The 16,697-nt window shown below is 43.1% G+C and overlaps 1 protein-coding gene across 7 annotated transcripts in view; it reads left to right on the plus strand.

The window, feature by feature from the left end:
* Positions 1-16,697, plus strand: part of PALS2 (protein associated with LIN7 2, MAGUK p55 family member) — a 192,031-nt gene that overhangs the window by 161,592 nt on the left and 13,742 nt on the right. The window lies entirely within an intron of this gene.

Below are 16,697 nucleotides of genomic sequence, written 5' to 3' on the forward strand. Positions count from 1 at the left end.
CCTTGAAATTCTTCTTACGAAGCCACTCCTTCGTTGCCCGGGTGGTGTGTTTGGGATCATTGTCATGCTGAATTACCCAGCCATGTTTCATCTTCAATGCCCTTGCTGATGGAAGGAGGTTTTCACTCAATCTCACAATACATGGCCCCATTCATTCTTTCCTTTGCCTGGGTCTGTCGTCCTGGTCCCTTAGCAGAAAAACGGCCTCAAAGCATGATGTTTCCAGCCCCCATGCTTCACAGTAGATATGGTGTTCTTTCTCCTCCAAACACGATGAGTTGAGTTTTTACCAAAAAGTTCTACCATGGTTTCATCTGACCATATGACAGTCTCCCAATCCTCTTCTGGATCATTCAAATGCTCTCTAGCAAACTTCAGATGGGCCCAGACATGTACTGGCTTAAGCAGGAGGACACTTCTGGCACTGCATGATTTGAGTCCCTGGTGGTGTAGTGTGTTACTGATGGTAGCCTTTGTTACTTTGGTCCCAGTTCTCTGTAGCATTCACTAGATCCCCCCCCCCCCCCCCCATGTGGTTCTGGGATTTTTGCTCACTGTTCTTGTGTTGATTTTGACACCACGGGGTGAGATCTTGCGTGGAGCCCCAGATCGAGGGAGATTGTCAGTGGTCTTGTATGTCTTCCATTTTCTAATAATTGCTCCCACAGTTGATATCCTCACACAAAGCTGCTTGCCTATTGCAGATTCAGTCTTCCCAGCCTGGTGGAGGTCTACAATTTTGTTTCTGGTGTCCTTCAACAGCTCTTTGGTCTTGATCGTAGTGGAGTTTGGAGTGTGACTGTTTGAGGTTGTGGACAGGTGCCTTTTATACTGATAACAAGTTCAAACAGGTGCCATTAATATAGGTAATGAGTGAAGGACAGAGGAGACTCTTAAAAAAGTATTTACAGGTCTGTGAGAGCCAGAAATCTTGCTTGTTTGTAGGTGATCAGATACTTATTTTCCACCATAATTTGCAAATAAATTCTTATAAAATCAGACTGTGATTTTTTGGATTTTTTTTTCTTTCTGTCTCTCATAGTTGAGGTATACCTATGATGAAAATTACAGACCTCTCTCATCTTTTTAAGTGGGAGAACTTGCACAATTGGTGGCTGACTAAATACTTTTTTGCCCCAATGTAACTGTTGTTAAAAAAAAAAAATTTGGCCTGTCAGTTTTGATCAGTTGGTGTATGGATGCTGAGAGCCCCAGCAATCGCTACGATGAACGGGGAGAAGCGCTCAGTTGATCATTGTCACGCCTTGCTTTCTGTAAAGCTGTTTTCATTTATAAAAGATTTAGGACTCGTGTTGCATACCTGTGGCCTTAGGCCATACTGCTATGTTGCACTATATTATGTGAGGTTTATGTTGCATGCCTTTTATGGTTAGAAGAAGATTCTGTTAAAGATAGCGGTGTAGCAGCCAGTAACTCATGCAACCCAAGAGTTGCATTAAGATGTGGCATGGTGTGACCTCTCTGAGACTCTCAACTTTACAGTAGAACAGGCTGGAAACCAATCCTACTCTGTGGAACCTTCATTAGACTTTGAGTGTCCTATTATATGGCCAGACACTTGGTTCAAATGAGTTCTGATCTTTTAGATTGGTGCTTATTTAAAGAGCCTTTTACAAGGCTTGAGGACTGCATGGGGAAGGCGCACAACAATCACCTGTTATCAGGACAGATTTTTTTCCACTGTAAATAAACAGTGGAAATTCATGTTTAGATGAATTTGATTAGAGATCTTTACCTGTGAACAATTGGTAAAGCATATTGAAAAACATATGAAACTGTAAAAAAACACATACTCAAATTCTGAAACTATTCTACCCCATAAATATTTATAGGCCCTATTTTGAAGAAGATACTGATAAAACCTATTGATCATTATGAATTTTGTGTAACCCGATGGCAGAATCTATTCCCGTATATGAAATACTAGAAACTGACTGAGCCAGACTATTCCATAATTCCCCTTAACAGTAGATGACACTAATGTCCTTACATTCTTCAGCACCATTATGTGCCTGTTACGAGCACAATGACAAGATGTCCGGCTCACTGTCTGTCATTTGTCATAAATTAGGAAAGTGGCACAAGCTATTTATTTTTATTAGAACTAGTTTAAGGTCTTGGCACCATTAGCCGGTCAGTGTGACATTGCAGTTGTTAGTGTGTCTAATGTCCCTGTGATGTAACAGTCAAGTACATATCTTTCCCCTTGTCTTACTGTGCTTATCTTTGTGACAAAGTAATATATTTTTTTAATAAACAAAAGCCCCTATCTGGTCCTGTGTAACTGTGTGATCCCACTATAATTTATCTGAAGATTTAGGGCATAGTTAATGGGCCCCTAAAACTAGAAATTGAAGGGATGGAGGAGGCTCCTGCTGCAGCTAGTTAGAATACTTTTGACAAGAGGATATATAAATTTCATATTACTAGGATGTGAGAGTGAAGACCTTTTTAATATTCATCAGAAGGGCGGGCATAGCGCTGCATGTTGAAGAAGCAGGGGAGCTTGGCAAGAAGACTCCCTGCTTCCATTTCGCACAGCAGCGCTATAGCAGTGCCGCTTCCGGGATGGATAACTGCACAGAATTATGTAAGTAACCTCTCTTTTTAATGCGGTTTGCCTGCACTATAGTTCAGGGTATTTTTTTTTTATTTATTTTTTTTTTTTTTATTCATTTATAATTAGGCAGTAGGAAAAACTTCTACCGGAAGGGACTTGGCGATATTGGTGGACAGTAAACTCAATCAGTGCCAGGCAGCTGCTGCCAAGGCTAACAAAGTCCTGGGATGTATAAAGAGAGACATGGAGGCACGTGTCAAGGACATAGCTTTGCCTCTGTATAAATCATTAGTCAGACAGCATATGGAGTATTGGGCCTAATTTTGTGCACCTGTATATAAGGACATAGCTGAACTAGAGAGGGTGCAGAGGAGGGCGACAAAGATAATTATGGTATGGGAGGATTACAGGACAAAGACAGGTTACAAAGCTTGGGATTATTTAGTTTGGAAAAAAGACATCTTAAGGGCGATTTGATCACAATGTACAAATATATATGAATTGACAGTACAGAGATCTTTATAGTGATCTTTTCATACCTAGGCCAGTAACCATGACAAGGGGGCATCCTCTATGTCTAGAGGAAGGTTTCACCATAATCACTGACAGAGATTCTTTACTGAAATAGCAGAGAGGCTATGGAACTCTGTCACATGATGTTGTGATGTCTAACCCAATAAACAAGTTCAAGGGGGGCCTGGTTGTTTTTCTGAAAAATAAAATTCAATATTACAGGTTATGTATAGTAGATTTATGGGTTATGGACAGGGATTTATTCTGATTGCCATATTAGTCAGGAAGGAATTTTTCCTCTGTCATGGGCAATTGGCATCAGCTTCATGGTTTTTTTTGCCTTCCTATATATCAACACAGTAGGATTTTAGGTTGAACTCGATGGATTCGTGTATTTTTTTTTTTTTAAACCATATAAACTGTTACTATGTTGTTGTTTTTTTTTTTGTTTTTTTAATGTTCGTTTTTAAAATGTCTCACTCAATGTCTCCTTTTGTAAAGGAGTTTTATCACTATAGAGCTACATTGTTAGTTATCGGTCAGTCTGGACCCCACTGATCCCCCAAAATGAGTCCACCTATCTAGTCCTGCCCTCATCTGAGTTGTACCAATGAGATAAATACAGCAGCAGCTGCACAAAACGCTGGCAACTTGCCCCAATGTCTAGCCCTAGTGTCGTTCAGTGGGATTTATTTGCTGTGTTTCCATGCAACATAAGAAAGGTTCCACTTGTCTCTGCTGTAGATTTTATTCACTGGGGCATCTGCAAATCTGTGCCGAAATTTACCATAGCATGTAAACTGGGTGCCAGAAACCCCAATCACGTTCATGGGACGGAGATTGTCATCAGGATTGATGTTCCAGAAATCCATGTCCTAAACATGTAAATTAGCAATTGCTAAACTCCAACAAACTAATAATGGTGGCCATGCATGCAATGTTATTATAAAATCTTAACCACTGTCCATTAGGACTTAAGTACCCACCAGTTTACCACCAGCATAGGCTCTGTTGGACTCTGGATAGCTTCTAGGGCATAATTTGAGTAGCGTGTGCTATTTTTTTCTGGTAGACTATACACCTCTGGGCCCTATATACCTCTAATATAACCGCATACTAAACAGCCATGTGCTTTAATAAGTGCTCATTAACTATGAACCTCTTTAGACACACATACTGCTCATTACTATTTCTCCAGCGCTTGCTCATTCTGACCGAAGATGGCCATTTTGCTGCCTGTTGGGAAGTGGTTAAACATTGTAATTGAGCACAGACACCATAAACCACCCCACAACGTCTAAACAAGCCGTCTGCGATAATTGTTCATTTGCTGCTTATTAACAAGTAGACGCTTAATTAAGATTTCTAATTTAACACAAATTAGGAAGTCTTGCGCGTTACTTTGCCAGCCTGGACACTAGCAGACGATTGACTTTTACAGCTTCACATCATTTTTTATTATGATTGGTTTTTACAGAACACTCATAGTAGAAACGTGGTGGCAGACTTATTAAGGTCCTAAAGGGAAACGGGGTTGAACTACATCATACAGGAGAAAATTGCTCAAAATTTATCACAATGGTGCATGCTGTGTGATACATAAGGGGCGACTTGCTTAACTTCTTAGAAACTTTTCTCTATGCCACCAGGATTTTGCATCAGGTAAACCACACACCCCTTCAGTAAATCTAGCTTTTTATAGCAAGCTGTATTTTCTTGCCCCAGGTAATGGCTAAACTGTTATAGGGCCCATTCACACTACGTAATTTCAAAGTTTAATTCCGCTCCGGAATTCTGTTTGGAAAATCTGGTGCAGCAGCCTCCCATTTTTCTTAATGGGATTCTACTGCACCACTTACACTACGGTATTTCCTGCTCATTCTGTCAGCAGAATCACCTCTGAAATGGTGACGCGTGGTGTATTTGCTAATTTTTCTAAATCAATTTCTGTGTGGAAAATCGGTAGTATTTATAAATTGACCTACGCTGTGGATGTGTAGTATTCACAATCTGCATGTATTGTTCTGCTGTTGCATGTTTTGCTGTAGATATGTCGCACTTTTCCAACTGTGAATTTTAAGTACATCTAAATACACTATCCATGACAAGTGGCGCAGCAGCAGATCAGCACCAAAACACACCGTTTGATATGGAAATGCTGCAGAAAATTCACAGCATTTCTAGTGCACATGACTCTACCCTTCACTTACCTATGGATCAGCAAACACAGGTTTAAAGGGGTTGTCCAGGAATAGAAAAAGAAAACAGCACCACCCCTATCCTCAGGTCCTGGTTGTTTTTATAACTTGGCTACATTCACTTCAACGAACCAACCAGTGTGCCTCAAGCTGTTGCAAAACTACAACTCTCAGCATGCTGGGAATTTTAGTTTTGCAACAGCTGGAGGCACTGTCTGTTAGGCTATGTTTATATGGTGGAATGTCAGTGGCGAAAGGATGCTAGGACCAATTAGAAATGCGCAGTCTCATAGACAGCAATGCATTTCCGTGCGAACATGTCTATTCTTTCTGCAGCCGAATCCCATTAAAATCAATGGGACTGCATATTTTAATACAAAGTCAAGGTAAATCTGCCCCCAAATTTTTACAAAGCGCCACTCTGTTCTCTCTGCTGCAGTCTGTATACGTTGTAAAAAAATAAAAAATATAAAAGTTCTTTTGCATAGATTGATTTTCCTATTCAGCAGCTAAGGCTATACACTGAAGGGGGAAAAAAGGGGGAGATTTATCAAGACCTGTTCAAAAGAATAGTTGCTGAGTTGCGAGTAGCAACCAATCATATCGCTTCTTTCGCTTTTGAAAAGGCCTCTGAAAAAATGAAAATAATCTGGTTGCTATGGGCAACTCAGCAACTTTTCCTTTGGACAGGTCTTAAGGTGCATGCACACCACGTTTTCAGGCTATGGCTGCAGGGTCTGACTGGGGTAGGGGAAAACCGTGCGCTCCCGTACCCCAGCGGGACCGGCGCTGAAATCCATTGACTTTAACCCCTTAAGGACTAAGGGAGTACAGGTACGCCTTTGCTCCCTGGTACTTAAGGACCAAGGGCGTACCTGTACCGGGCCGGGGTGACTGCTGATATCTATCAGCAGGCACCCCGCGCAAATGCCCAAGGGGGTGATTAGATCCCCCCCCCCATGTCGGCGATCGGCGCAAATCGCAAGTGAATTCACACTTGCGATTTGCACCGATTACGGGTCTATGGTGACCCGGTGACCCGGAATAGAAGGGGGATCGCGGATGTCCTAGACACCCACGATCCCCCTGTAGTGATAGGAGTGAGGTGGCAGAGGTGCCACCCCTCCTATCTCTACTATTGGTGGTTTAGACACGACCACCAATAGCAGATCGGGGGCGGAGGGGTTTACTTTCGGTTTCCCCGTTCTGCCCACCCACAATAGGCGGGGCAGGACGGGGAAACCGACAGGGACCGGCGCCGAAGATCCACTTACCCATCGGCGACGGCAGTGGGCGACGATCAGCGGCGGCAGCGGGCAACGATCGGCGGAAGAGGAGGACGGCGACGCAGCTCCCTGGATCCGACGGAAGCCGGTGAGTTACTTAGCAACATCTGGAGGGCTACAGTCTGAGACCACTATAGTGGTCTCTAAACTGTAACCCTCCAGATGTTGCAAAACTACAACTCCCAGCATGCCCAGAGAGCTGTTTAGGCTTGCTGGGAGTTGTAGTTTTGCAACAGCTGGAGGTCTACAGTTTGAGACCACTGCACAGTGATCTCTATACTGTGCACCTCCAGATCTTGCAAAACTACAACTCCCAGCTTGCCCACACAGCAGTTTGCTGTCTGGGCATGCTGGGAGTTGTAGTTTTGCAACATCTGGAGGTCCACAGTTTGGAGACCACTGTGCAGTGGTCTCTAAACTATAGCTCTTCAGATGTTGCAAAACTGCAACTCCCAGCATGCCTAAACAGCAAACAGCTGTCTCTGCATGCTGGGAGTTGTAGTTGCGATCCCTCCAGCTGTTGCATAACTACATCTTCCAGCATGCCTTTCGGCGATCAGTACATTCTGGGAGTTGAAGTTTTGCAACAGCTGGAGGCACACTGGTTGGAAAATACTGAGTTAGGTAACAGAACCTAACTGAAGGTTTTCCAACCAGTGTGCCTCCAGGTGTTGCAAAAGTACAACTCCCAGCTTGCACGGTCTGCCAGTACATGCTGGGAGTTGTAGTTTTGAAACAGCTGGAGGTTTGCCCCCCCATGTGAACGTACAGGGTACATTCACACTGGCGGGTTTACAGTAAGTTTTCTGCTTCAAGTATGAGCTGCGGCAAATTTTTCGCCGCAGCGCAAACTCTTAGCGGTAAATTCACTGTAAACCTCCGCCAGTGTGAACGTACCCTAAAAACACTACACTACACTTACACATAATAAAGGGTAAAACACTACATTTACACCCCCTTACACTGTCCCCCCAATAAAAAATAAAAAAACTTATTGTATGGCAGTGTTTCCAAAACAGAGCCTCCAGCTGTTGCAAAACAACTCACAGCATTTCCGGACAGCCACTGACTGTCCAGGCATGCTGGGAGTTAAGCAACAGCTGGAAGCACCCTGTTTGGAAATCACTGGAGTAGAATACCCCTATGTCCACCCCTGTGCAATCCCTAATTTAGTCCTCAAATGCACATGGCTCTCTCTCACTTCAGAGCCCTGTCGTATTTCAAGGAAACAGTTTAGTTCCACATATGGGTATCTCCGTACTCGGGAGAAATTGCACTACTAATTTTGGGGGCTTTTTTTCCTTTTACCCCTTATGAAAAAGAAAAGTTGGGGTCTACACCAGCCTGTTAGTGTAAAAAAAAAAAAAATTTTTTACACTAACATGCTGGTGTTGTCCTTTACTTTTTATTTTCACGGGAGGTAAAAGGGAAAAAAAGACCCCCAAAATTTGTAACGCAATTTCTCCTGAGTACGGAAATACCCCATATGTGGGTGTAAAATGCTCTGCGGACGCACAAGGCTCAGGAGTGAGAGCGCACCATGTACATTTGAGGCCTAAATTGGTGATTTGCACAGGGGTGGCTGATTTTACAGTGGTTGACATAAACCAAAAAAAATAAATACCCACATGTGACCCCATTTTGGAAACGACACCCCTCACAGAACGTAACAAGGGGTATAGTGAGCCTGAACATCCCACAGGTGTTTGACAAATTTTCATTAAAGTTGGATGGGAAAATGAAGAGAAAAATTTTTTTTCACTAAAATGCTGGTGTCACCCTAAATTTTTCATTTTCACAAGGGAAAATAAAAAAAAGCCCCCCAAAATTTGTAACCCAATTTATTCTGAGTAAGAAAATACCCCATATGTGGATGTAAAGTGCTCTGCCGGCACCCTACAATGCTCAGAAGAGAAGGAGCGCCATTGGGATTTTGAAGAGAAAATTTGTCCGGAATTGAAGGCCACTTGTGTTTACAAAGCCCCCATGGTACCAGAACAATGGACACCCCCCCCCCCCATATGTGACCCCATTTTGGAAACTACACCCCTCATGTAATGTAATAAGGGGTACAGTGAGCATTTACGCCCCACAGGTGTCTGACAGATTTTGGAACAGTGATCTGTGAAAATGAAAAATGTAATTTTCCATTTGCACAGCCCACTGTTCCAAAGATCTGTCAAACGCCAGTGGGGTGTAAATGCTCACTGCACCACTTATTAAATTCTGTGAGGGTTGTAGTTTCCAAAATAGGGTCACGTGGGGGGTCCACTGTTCTGGCACCACGGGGGGCTTTGTAAATGCACATGGCCCCTGACTACCATTCCAAACGAATTCTCTTTCCAAAAGCTCAATGGTGCTCCTCCTCTTCTGAGCATTGTAGTTTGCCCATAGTGCACTTCAGGTAAACTTATGGGGTACCTCCATACTCAGAAGAGATGGGGTTACAAATTTTTGGGGGTATTTTCTGCTATTAACCCTTGCAAAAATGTGAAATTTGGGGGGGAAACACAAATTTCAGTGAAAAAAAAATATATATTTTTTTACATATGCAAAAGTCGTGAAACCCCTGTGGGGTATTAAGGCTCACTTTATTCCTTGTTGCGTTCCCCAAGGGGTCTAGTTTCCAAAATGGTATGCCATGTGTTTTTTTTTTTTTTTTGCTGTTCTGGCACCATAGGGGCTTCCTGAATGCAACATGCCCCCCAAAAACCATTTCTGAAAAACGTACTCTCCAAAATCCCCTTGTCGCTCCTTTGCTTCTGAGCCCTCTACTGCGCCCGCCGAACAATTTACATAGACATATGAGGTATGTCCTTACTCGAGAGAAATTGGGCTACAAATATAAGTATAGATTTTCTCCTTTTACCCCTTGTAAAAATTCAAAAATTGGGTTTACAAGAACATGCGAGTGTAAAAAATGAAGATTGTGAATTTTCTCCTTCACTTTGCTGCTATTCCTGTTAAACACCTAAAGGGTTAAAACACTTACTGATTGTCATTTTGAATACTTTGGGGGGGTGTAGTTTTTATAATGGGGTCATTTGTGGGGTATTTCTAATATGAAGACCCTTCAAATCCACTTCAAACCTGAACTGGTCCCTGAAAAAAAGCGAGGTTAAAAATTTTGTGAAAAATTGGAAAATTGTTGCTGAACTTTGAAGCCCTCTGGTGTCTTCCAAAAGTAAAAACACATCAATTTTATGATGCAAACATAAAGTAGACATATTGGAAATGTGAATAAAAAAATATATATATTTTGAATATCCATTTTCCTTACAAGCAGAAAGCTTCAAAGTTAGAAAAATGCAAAATTTTCAAATTTTTCACCAAGAAAGGATGCAAGTTACCACAAAATTTTACCACTATGTTAAAGTAGAATATGTCACGAAAAAACAGTCTCGGAATCAGAATAACTAAAAGCATTCCAGAGTTATTAATGTTTAAAGTGACAGTGGTCAGATGTGCAAAAAACACTCTGGTCCTAAGGTGTAAAATGGCCTGGTCCTTAAGGGGTTAATGAGCCGACCGGAGTAACAGTTTCTGCCCATATCCGGTTTTGTGACCGGACATAAAACCATAGTATACTACGGTTTTAAGTCCGGTCAGAAAACTGGCTACGGGTCAAAAATGAGCCGACCGGTCGGCTCATTAAAGTCAATGGATATCAGCGCCAGTCTGGCTGGGGTACGGGAGTGCATGGTTTTCCCCTCCCCCATAGGCAGCTGTAGCCTGAAAATGTGGTGTGCATGCAACCTTAATAAATCTCCCCCAAAGTATCTGACAGGATGGAATTATTTTTTTCAGCCGTTGGTACCCCAATTTGTCAGAGTTAAATTGTAGTTTGGGTTTTTATTAGTTTTCCTGTCTTAACATGCAGTCTGACATGTTTTTAAATATGTAGTCTGTTGTGTTTGTTTTTTTTTTGCAACATGTTGTTTTGTTAGTAGTTTTTTATTTTTTTATTTTTTTTATAAATGTTAGAGAGCGGTGAAGCCATTTAACATTATACGTTAATGTTAGGATGGTAAAATATATATCTCATACATATATTTTAAAGGGTGGCTTGCTAGAAAATAGATAGGTGGTCCTGTGGGTACAATTTTACACAAAGTGTAGAAATGAATGTGGGTGGCTGTCTGGAGAAAGGGTTCTCCATATTGGTTGAAATGTTCTCCAATTTTATGTCTAATGTTGAAAGTTTGGTCCAAAGAAAAACCCTGTGGACCTTGTGTACCAATTTGGCGTAATCCTAAATTGGCAGAGTTATATAAACTACAAGATTTTGATGGAGGTGAAAAGTGTGGTATCCAGTTAATTAATAAAGGTCTCTATAAATGCAAATTTAAAGGATTTTCCACAGCTGTCCACTGAATATGCGATAATCCCTAGGATGCTCTTACAATACCTACAACCACGTCATGCTTGGAATGCACAAGTCCAGTTATTAATCATGAAATTTGGAGATTTAATATTTTTATTAGATAAAAAAAAAAAGGAATAGGTCTGGTACCATGTAGCATAAATACCTTTGTATAATGTAGATATCTAGTATCCAGGGTAATAAAAGATAGGGGGAAAGAGATATTGATTTTATTAAAGGGGTACTCCACTTGAAAACATTTTTTCTTTAACCCCTTAAGGACGGCGGGCGTATCCATACGCCCCCGTTTTAAAGTCCTTAAGGACTGAGGGCGTATGGATACGCCCGTGGGAATTCAGGTCCCCGCCGGTCGGGGATCGGACCGGGATGAGTGCTGATATCGTTCAGCAGGCATCCCGGCATATCGACCAGGGGGTCCTGAGGTCCCCCCATATAGGCGATCGAAGCAAATCGCAGGTCAATAAAGACCAGCGATTTATATATATATTTTTTTTCCGATTCCGTTCCCCGACGTTCACCAGGCGGGTATCGGAGCCGGATGCCTGCTGAAATCATTCAGCAGGCATCCCGGAAGTGTGCCGAGGGGAGACGGAGGATCCCTCATATCGGGGATCGCAGCAGATTGGCAGTAAATACTAACCGGCGGTCTGCTGCGGTTCCGGGTCATCTGGAGTCACGTGTGACCCAGTGACCCGGATAATGATGTTGATCGGTGGTGTAATATACACCACCAATCATCATCCATACAGTACTGAGGGGTGGCACTGTTGCCACCCCCAGTACAGCAGTGATTGGGTGGCCGCAGTGACCGCACCAATCACTGCAGTTTGGGGAGGGGGGAGGTGGGTGCAGGAGTTTTTTTTTCAGCGTACTCTCTGTAGGTGTCCATGGGTCCGTAGCACCTTTAGCTGCGTGACCCCGGCCCTACAGAGTCGCTGTGGTCTGCCCCCAGCGTTTTTTGGGGGGGGGCACAGACCTTTTTCCTTTTTTTTTATTTTTTATTTATTTATTTAGCCAAACGTATGGCAGGCCCTCTTAGCTATAAAAGAGTGGTCTGTCACCGTTGGCTAAAGCCCACCCACTGCTGATCAGTCCTGTAGCGTTTTTTTGAGGTGAAGGTGCTTTTTCGGGTTATAGCGTCTTTTTTTTTTAATTAAATTTTTTGCACCTATAGTCGGTCCTTGCCACCAGTAGCAGGCCTGTGCTGTGCGGATGGACCATACCTGTGTGTGCGGCTTGCCCCACCGCTGTCAGAGATTTATCACTGATCAGCGTTTTTTTTTGTTTTTTTTTCGGTCCAGGCGGGTGCTTTTTTTCGGGTTTTAATCATTTTTTTATTTTATTTTTGGCCATTTTTGTGTGGGGGGTCTGTACGTGCCACCAGCCACTGTTCTGGACTGAGTGGCCAGACCCTCCACTGACTTCTGCGCCCCCTGCCGCCACCAAGCGCTAATCAGTGTGCACACCACTACATTGGTGAACACTTTTTTTTTTTTTTTTTTTTTTGGCGCAGGTTTTTTATGCGTTAGAAGTCTTTTTTTTTAAAAGTTTCTTTTTCTTTTTTTAGTTTTATTTTATATTTTTATATTTTTGTTCTTAGGGCGGGTTAGTTAGGTTAGGTTAGGGAGGTAGTATCGCATCACACCGCATACACCAATAAAGTCCCCCCCCCCCCCCCACATTTATACACTTCACCTCCCATTAGATTAGGGGAATGGCCCGCAGGGCACTTTCGGCGGAAGAGGCATATGCCATACTTGCCTCTGACTCTGAAAGCGTCTCAGAAGACGAGGAAGACGTGATGATGATGAGCCACCAAGGCGGCAGAAACTCCGCCAAGCGGGTCCGCAAACCTCCTCTGCTCCTGACCCTGTGCCCCATGCTAGTATGAGTCCCCCTGGCGCTCATACTAGTCAAGCCCCCTGGCCAAGTTCACTGGTGGCCCGTACCGGCAAACTTGTCTGGACTCAGCCAGCGGACCACAAGCCCGTGATTCCTGAGTTTGTTGGCGACTCAGGAATCAAGATTAACATTGTCGGGTTTACTGAAATGGACTATTTCAGTTTTTTTTTCACTGACAACTTTGTCAATCTGATGGTTGACCAGACGAATCTGTATGCCCAACAGTTCGTCGCTGCAAACCTGGGCTCATTTTTAGCTAGACCCAATGAGTGGTACCCAGTCAATGCGGCCAAAATGAGGACCTTTTGGGGCCTCGTGCTGCATATGGGTCTAGTTAAAAAGCCTAGTGTCAGGCAATACTGGAGTGGGGACATCCTTTACCAGACTCCGCTCTACAGTATGGCCATGGCACGTCCCCATTTCAAAGCCATTCGGAAATGTTTGCATTATGCTGATAATACTGCATGTCCCCCCCGAACTGATTCCGCGTATGTATAAAATCAGACTGGTCATCACTTTGGGGCCAAACTTTGGTAGGCCTATGTCCCGGGGCGGGAGGTCGCTATTGATGAGTCTCTCATCAGCTTTAAGAGGAAACTCAGCTTCCGGCAATACATCCCTACCAAGCAAGCGCGGTATGGCGTGAAGATGTATAAACTTTACTAGAGTACCTCAGGGTACACTTGCAAGTTTATGGTGTATGAGGGACGAGATTCCTGTATGTCCCCCCACTCTGGGTGTTAGCGGGAAAATCGTTAGGGGCCTTTTATTAAATATAAAGATTAAAGGTTACCACCTTCACGTGTATAACTTTTATACTAGGATCCCTCTCTTCACATCCCTCGCCGCCAGATCCACAGTCGCTTGTGGGACAGTCCGGAAGAATCAAAGAGGCCTTCCGCCCCATCCCCTGCCCGCTCCTATCCCCCGGGGTGAGTCCCGTGCCTTTTCCCATGAAAACTTGTTGCTGGTCAGGTATGTCCTTATGCTCACCACAATTCATGGGAATGGCAGCACCCCGGTCCCTGTGCGAGGTACCGTGGGACCGGTCCTCAAGCCCAATTTTATTCTGGACTACAATCGGTATATGGGGGGAGTTGATCTTTCTGATAAAGTCCTCAAGCCATATGATGCCATGCGGAAAACGCGGACATGGTACAAAAAAGTTGCGGTCTACATTTTACAGGTTGCCATGTACAACTCTTTTGTACTGTCCCAGTACGCTGGCAACACAGGGACATTCCTGCAGTTTCAAGAGGTAGTTCTAAAGGCCCTCATCTTTGGTGGCCGCCAAGGAGCGGGTCAGAGCACCTCTGGAACTGTGGTCCCCCGGATCGTCCCTGGCCAACACTTTCCAGGTGAGGACCCCCACACTGGAAAGAAGGGACAATCCCAGAAAAAATGCAGTGTGTCACAGGAGGGGGATTCGTAAGGACACCACCACATCCGGGCCTCTGCATTAAAAACTGCTTCAGGGAGTATCACACTTCCATGTGATGCTTTTCCCTAATTTTAATTCCCCAGAATTTGACTTCCAATTAAAATTTGGAAGACCATGTACTCTGGACTGGTACGTCCAGAGTACATGGTCTTCCAAATTTTAAAACCAAAACATCCCCCCCCAAAAAAATCCCAAAACCTTTTTCCCAATACCCTATCTTTTTTTTTTTTCCCCAAAAAAATGGGTCATGGGACACAGAGTCAACAGCATTGGGGGTTTGCAGTTGCCTCAAATGCGCAGCGCACTCTCCCCACCTGAGCAGGGTGCGGATTTGAGGTAACAGGTTAGGGACGGCCACACATCACATTCCTTGAATGACTCAGAGCATAGGGTTTGGGGCGGGCATCATTTTTACTTTCGTCTATACTCTGGGTCATAATTCTAGGAATTGGCATATCAGTATCAAAATTGCAATTGCAATTTAGGGAACACCCATCTGTTACAAATGTCCACTTCACCCCTATACAACTTCCCTAGGGTGTGTACGGTTTGTCATAGGCTCACATGTGGGTGTTCCTTTCTTGCATTTTCCTCTGAATGTATGTAACTGTTAGGTCCATAACAAACATCGGCCTCAAATGCGAAGAGTTCTCGCTCATGAGCTCTGTCGTATTTCCAGGCGACAATTCGGAGTCACATGTTAGTTCCCAAAAAGATGAACCAGATTATAGGTTGAAAATTGCAATTTTCAAAAGCTACCCTTCATCCATTCCTGGAAAATAAATTTATGAAGCACCCATGCGTTCAAAATGTCCTTTTTAGCCGTATACCCATTCCTCAGGGTGGGTACTTTCTGTAATGGTGTCACATGTGGGTGTTTCTTTTTTGTATTTTCCTCTGAATGTATGTAACCGTCAGCTACTGATATGCCAGAGGCCTCAAATGCAAACAGACCTCTAGGACTTCTGAGCCTTGTTGTGCGCCCGCCCAGCATGTTACCCCATATGTGGATGTGTTTCCATAGTGAGGAGAAAAAGCCCTCCAAAATTTGTAACCCAATTTCTCCAATTACCCCTTGTGAAAATGTCAAAAAAAAGGGTAACCCCAGCATTTTAGTGTAAAAAAAAAAAATCTCATTTTATAGCCCGCTGTTCAAAAAACCTTGAGGTGTAAGTACTTACTGTACCCCTTGTTACCTTCCTTGAGGGGTGTAGTTTCAAAATTGTGGTCACTTGCCTGGGTTATTTTTAAAATTTTTTTATGTCAGAACATCAACCATTGCAGTGCAAAGCACCACTTTAGGCCTCAAATCTCATCGGTGCTGTCTCACTCCTAAGCCCTGTTTTTGCACCCACATAGTGTTTTACTTCCATGTATGGGATATATCCTTATTCTGGAGAAATTGGGCTACAAATTTTGTGGCTTTTTTTTTTTTTTTCTCTTACTACTTGTGAAACAAAAAAATTTGGTTAATACCATCAATTTAGTATGAAAAATCTAATTTTTCACTTTTACGGCCCACTGTTCAAAAACCTGTGAGGTGTAAGTACTCACTGTAACCCTTATTACGTTCCTGGAGGGATCTAGTTTCCAAAATGGTGTCACATGTGGGGGGTTTGAAAATGCACATGACCCCCGACTTCAATTTCAGCAAAATTCTCTCTTCAAAAGACCAATAGCGCTCCTTCTGTTCTGAGACCTGTAGTGCTCCAGCAGAGCACTTAACATCCACATATGGGGCATTTTCTTAATTGGGAGAAATTGGGCTTAAAATTCTGTGGTCCATTTTCTCCAATTACCCCTTGTAAAGAAAAATTTGGGGTAACACCATCAATTTAGTGTTAAAAATAAAACTTTCCATTTTCACGTCCAAATTCAACGCAAAACACCTGTGAGGTGTTAAGGCTCACGATACCCCTTGTTATGTTCCTTGAGGGGTGTAGTTTCCAAAATAGTATGCCATGTGGGGTTTTTTGCTGTTCTGACACCCTGGGGACTTTTTAAATGCCCCATATCCCCCAAAAACCATTTCACCAAAATTCTCTTTCAAAAAGCCACATTTTGCTGCTTCTCTTCTGAGCATTGTAGTATGCCAGCAGAGCACTTAATGTCCACATATGGGGCATTTTCTTAAATGGGAGAAATTGGGCTTCAAATTTTGGGGTCCATTTTCTCCTATTATCCCTTGTGAAAAAGAAAAATTTGGGGTAACACCATCATTTGTGTTTAAAAATCTAATTTTCCATTTTCACGTCCAACTTCAACGCAAAGTCGACAAACACCTGTGGGGTGTTACGGCTCACTATACTCCTTGTTACATTCCTTGAGGGGTTTAGTTTCCAAAATAGTATGCCATGTGTGTGTTTTTTTTTTATTTATTTATTTTTTGCTG

Source organism: Hyla sarda, chromosome 5, assembly GCF_029499605.1.
Source record: "Hyla sarda isolate aHylSar1 chromosome 5, aHylSar1.hap1, whole genome shotgun sequence".
Taxonomy (NCBI): domain Eukaryota; kingdom Metazoa; phylum Chordata; class Amphibia; order Anura; family Hylidae; genus Hyla; species Hyla sarda.